Consider the following 6,000-nt stretch of genomic DNA (forward strand, 5'->3'; position numbering starts at 1 on the left):
TTAAAAAAAAACAGTATATTGTTTTTGATGATTTGACGATTATAGCTTACATTCATTGCTATAATCATCAACTTCGTATTGTAATAATTGATACTTGTTCAGCGATTCCGAAATACAAAAGATTATTTTAAATAAGCCAAGTTGCCGTACAAGTTTTTCAGAGAACATCGAGTACCACAGCTCTACAGGCTTAAGTGGTTAATCAATCAATGATGGGTTGGACACTTTCAAACAGCGAAAACCATTCCAGAGAATTTTGATTATATAGTATCGCTTCTATAGCTTTTTTTCTCAAGGTGAATTATTTATTTATTTATTTACGACTTCTTTTACGTGGCGAAGTTAAGGTTCTGCAGCCTTCTCTGAGCATACGTGCATATATTAAAAAAAAGCACCAATGCATAGAAAATATTAACAATTACAAAAGAAAAGTATTGAGCCACATAAAAAAGAATATACTACTTAAGTAAAAAGAATAGTTAAACACTTCAAAACAAAAATTGAGAATATTATACAAGAGAGGGAAGGGAGGAAAAAGAAGTCTATGAAGGAATACAATCTGAAATAAAATAACGTGGAGAATCCTAAATTGCATATTCCATATAGCGGTATTAGAAGTATGAATATATAAGCTGTACCAATTAACATAAGTTACTAATAGATTGTGTGTTCATATATGGGTAATTAATAATCTGGTTTAAGACTAAGATGTCTCATGTGCTACTAGTATCCTTATCTTTACTTAAGAGAAGGGAATTTACTGATTTTTTTAAATTTGGCAACTGTGGAAACGTTGTGTATTGATTGAAGTAAACTGTTCCAGAGGCATGTAGTACTTACTGTGAAAGACTTTGAGTATGAATCAGAATTGTGAGTGGGTATGGAGAACAAGAAATTATCTTGTAATCTTGTGCTTCTAGTATGAAAGTCCGACAAATATAAGAATCTACGTGCTAGGTACGATGGTTCTGACAGAGTAAGTATTTTGTACAATAGAGTAAGATTATATAATTTTTTTCTTTGATCTAACGTCAGCCATGACAGATTTTTTTTTTAAATAAAATGTTGTGAGATGTTCCCTGCAAGTTAAATTGAAAATAAATCTAATGCAGGCATTTTCACTCTTTGCAATCGCTTTGATTGATTTTAGGTTAGATCAGAATAGATTGAATCGCAATAGTCAAAATGTGGAAACACCAGTACCTTGACAAGTTTGATATTGATAGATATTGGTAAGACATTTCTTAGTCGATTTAATGTATGCAGGGCACCAAATGCTCTCTTACAAACTCCATTTATTTGATCTGACCAGGAGAGATTTTGATTAGTATGACTCCCAAATTTTTGACAGTTGTAGAGAATGGAATAACAGTATTGGACAATTTTATATTTAGGAGCTGATAGATATTAATAGAAGAGAGAATTCTTGGGGAGCCAATTACGATGCGCTGCGATTTTGTTGCATTTAATTTTTACCCGTGAGCCGTACACCAGTTTCTGATTTTGTTTAACTCAGTATCTATTTTCTCAATCACATGATTAATATCTTGTTGGCGAAAAGAAGCATACAACTGAAAATCATCAGCGTAAATATGGTATCTACAATATGTGAGAATTTTAGGGAGATCATTAATGTAAAGGGCAAAGAGAAGGGGACCTAGTACGCTACCCTGCGGCACTCCACCGTTGATACAATGCAATGTCGATATGTGATCCTGAGTGACCACCACTCTTTGTTTACGTGGTGAAGGTAAGAATGAAACCATTTAACCACTGATTCAGAAACATTAAACAATAATGATAATTTCTGAAGTAATATGTCAAAACCAATCGTTTGAAATCTCTTATTATAGTCAAGTAGAGTAAGGAGAGTCAGTTTTCTGTTATCAATAGGCGATCTTATATCATCCGTTATGTTTACTAGTGTAGTGCATTGGCTATGATTACTTCGAAAACCAGGTTGAAATGTATCCAATAAATTATTTGTTGTTAAGTATTCCCGAATTCGATCATTTACAATACATTCAAAAACTTTTGAGAGTGTGGGAAGGACACTGATAGGACGATAGTCTGCAATATTGTCAGCGTTGTTTTTTTTTCGGAAGTGGGCGGACCTTAGCGAGTTTCCATACTGTAGGAAAAGTACCTGTGAAAATATAGTAATTAAATATGTCAGTGATAGGATTAAGTACATGCGGTAGGATTTTCCTGACCATGGTTATTGAACTATCATCTGTACCAGTGGCTTGAGATTTAATTCTTTGGATCGCTTTTAATACATGTGCTCCGAAGCTACAATATTATTCATTGTTTGAAGTTTCATGGAGGCTGGTATCATATAGCTTTGAAAAAATTGTTCGATTCATCTTGGGTATTAGATTCTGTCTTCCTTCCGTTGAAGCAAATTTGGAAGTTTATCAAGTCTTTAATAGATATTGAAGAATCTCTACATATAACTCATCTAAAGCAAATTCTCAATTAGGCATTCGGCCATGTAGTATGAAAAACTAAAGAGAAATTTCGAAATTTCCAGGGAATAATGAACCGTATTTGAAATTCCTCGAATGTTAGTTGCCCAGTCAGAAATATTTTTGAACAATTCTGAAATATTGCCACTATTGAATCTTCTAGGCTACAATAAACAAGCATTTGAAATAGAACTTAAAGTTGTTAAAGTAAATATTGTATCCAACAACAAGGGCAACAGTAATATTTTAAAGATCCTAGATATATTGAATCTGTAAAAGTGCTTTTCCAAATGCAGGAAGTGCAAAATTTCGTGCTTCAATGGCAACGTGTGAGAACATATTTTCTGCCTTAAAAAAGGTCCTTACACTACAAGGAGAATGAATGCTTCGCGATAGGAAATCTGACCTTGTTTTATTCGCATTCGAAAAACAACTATTAGAACTTTTAGGTACGAACTTCTTTGTCGGACAAATTTTGAAGATGATTACAACTGTAGGTTTGTGGGAACTTACGAGCCTTTTAAGGTGCTTTCTAGAACACGTATACAGACGTAAAGACCTAACAATGAGTATGGTTTCTATTACTTATTTTCCTATAGAAGCTCAAAGAAAGACGCTTCATTTTTGATTTTTCATAGTACTCTGTGAGACAAATTCCGCATTTTCAATTGTTTATATTATAAAATTGAAAGTGACTATGTTTGTGATTCTTATTTTCTTGAACAACCCGACCAATCTCGATCAAATTTTCAACATTCATGACTTTCGTAACTGGGTGTGTTTTTATCGTTTCACTTTGACGGTAGAACTTAGGGCAAAGAGGGGTAGGGCAATTATAAAAATATAAATGAAACTTAATAAATCTTGAACTAAATAACCAATCTCGATCAAATTTTCAACGTGGATGAGGTTTGCGCCCGGGATGTTTTTTGTCATTTCACTTTGACGGAATAATGTAGGGGATGGGGACGAGGAGAAGGAGATATATAAAAATCAATAAATACAAAAAATAAAAGTGACTACGTTCGTGAGTTAATAATTATTGGACCATCCAATCGATCTAAATCAAATTCTCAACATAGATGAAGTTCGAACCTGGGAAGTTTTTTTTTATCATTTCGCTTTCACGGTAAATCTTAGGGGAGGGGGAGGGAAGGAGGGGAAATATACAAAATGAATAAAACTTAATATCTCTTGAACCACCCAACCGATCTCGATCAAACTTTCAAGATAGATGAAGGTCAGGCTTGGATGTTTTTGTTGTTTCACTTTTACGGTGCAACGTAGGGGAGGGGGATGGGGAAGGGGAGATATATGTTTAAAAATGACAATAAAAGTGACTGTCTTTGTGACTTCATCAAGCTTAAACCAACTGACCGATTTTAATCAAATTTTCAACATAGATGAGGTTCATAACTGGGGTGGTTTTTATCATACCATTTTGAAGGTAGAACTTAAGGTAGGGGAGATGTATATAAAAATTAATAAAACTTAATAAATGGACCACCCGACGGATCTCGATCAAATTTTCAACATAGATGAAGTTCGGGAGTGGAAAGTTTTTTTTTTTTAAATTTTCACTTTGACGGTAGAACCTAGGAGAGGAGAAGGGGAAGGGAGATTTATGTATAAAAGTAAATAAAACTTAACTCTTGTACCACCCAACCAATATCCATCAAAATTTCAACATGGATGAGGTTCAGGCTTGGGATAATTTTTAACATTTAACTTGGATGGTGCAATGTATGGGAGCGGAGGAGGAAATATATGTAAAAAATGGAAATAAAAGTGTCTATCTTTGTGACTTCATCACTCTTGAACCATCTGAGCGATCTCGATCAAATTGTAAACGAAGATGAAGTTTGGGCATGGGATGGCATTTATCTATTCACTTTCGTGGTAGAACTTAAGGGAGGGGGATGGGAGGGTAAGATACATAACGTAAATTAACTCTTGAACCACCCAACCGATCTCAATCAAATTTTCAACCTAGATGAAGTTCGAACCTGAGATGTTTTTTGTTATATCCCTTTGATGGTTTAACTTAGGAGAGGGGAGGGGAAGAGACATCTAAAAATGATCGAAAGTGACCGATATTAGTGTCGAATCTTTATTTTTTTGGGGGTCGCTGAGATGAACAGTGACACTTCCGATGCTGTATAAATTTAACCCTTATCCGGGTAACCGGGGCCTCCCAGGCCCAGTAGCCCAGTTCATTTTTCTAAAATTTCTCAATAACCATACATATTTCGAAGACATAAAATACTGAATTCTTCTATCTTTCGTCGAAGTTAAAATCATGAACATATCGAGTTGGTAAAGCTAATGTTTTTTGTTTTTTGTTTTTTTTTTTAATTTGAAAATCTTTTCCTGACGTAATCGGGCAACCGGGGCCTAGGAGGCCCCATATAACTTTAGTGAAATTCCTGTCAAATATTAGATCAAATTGTCACATAATTATATATTGAACACGTGACTATTGTAACCTTTAGTCGGAACAGTATGCGGCAACAGACATTGAATTTTGAGTGTTTTGCACTTAAAATATATACTGGGCCTGACAGGCCCCGGTTGCCCGTTTACGTTACAAAAATGTCTGGACCGGATTTGCTATTCTGCTTGGCTTACAAAAGCGTGACACGAAGTTTCGCTACTTGACAAAAATATATACCGGTACATTCTAGACTAGTCTAAACAGTAAGTGACAATAGGCATTGATTTTGTGTATTCTGCACTTAAAATATATACTGGGCCTCACAGGCCCCGGTTGCCCGTTTACGTTACAAAAATGTCTTGCCCGGATAAGGGTTAAATTTAGCCCTGCAGCTTGGGAGAGGAAGAGTGAGGAGTAGATATATAAAATAATAGAAACTGACCGATAGTAGTACCAAATCAATATATTTCCAGGTCGCTGAGACGAGCAGTGACACTTTTGATGACGTTTAAATCTAAATTCAGCCCCGCAACTTGGTGAAGGAGAGGAGGAAGTATAATGATCGAAATTACCAATATCAGTGTCGAATTTATAGTTTTCGAGGTCACTGAGATGAACGATGACATTTCCGATACCGTGCCCCCAACATGGGAAGGGAAGAGGGATACATTAAAATCATCGAAAATGATCGATATCAAAAAGCACTTTACTAATAGTAAAAGATGACTGACTAACGGAACATATTAGTATTTTTTTTTTTTAATTTAACCAAGCGAAGCGGGTAATTGATGCTAGTTTGAAATAAAATAGCATAATCCTCTGCCGTTCATTTTCACAATACAAAAGATAGAAATTCTCACCTGTGCTATGCATGTACACATCTTGTTCTGAAGAGTTAATAGTGAATAGCTTCACACATTATTGAAGCGTGTAATTAGTGTAATAGTGTCACACTGTCATCAACTCGGATTTTTCAAATATTCAAATATTACATAGTTAAAATGGAACTTTTTACTCTCTCTCTCTCTCTCTCTTTCTCTTTCTGTCTGTCTGTCTCTCTCTCACACACACACACATTTTCTCTTACATATATGTATC

This window comes from Thermobia domestica, chromosome 1, assembly GCF_964235325.1.
Source record: "Thermobia domestica chromosome 1, izTheDome1.hap1.1, whole genome shotgun sequence".
Classification (NCBI taxonomy): Eukaryota; Metazoa; Arthropoda; class Insecta; order Zygentoma; family Lepismatidae; genus Thermobia; species Thermobia domestica.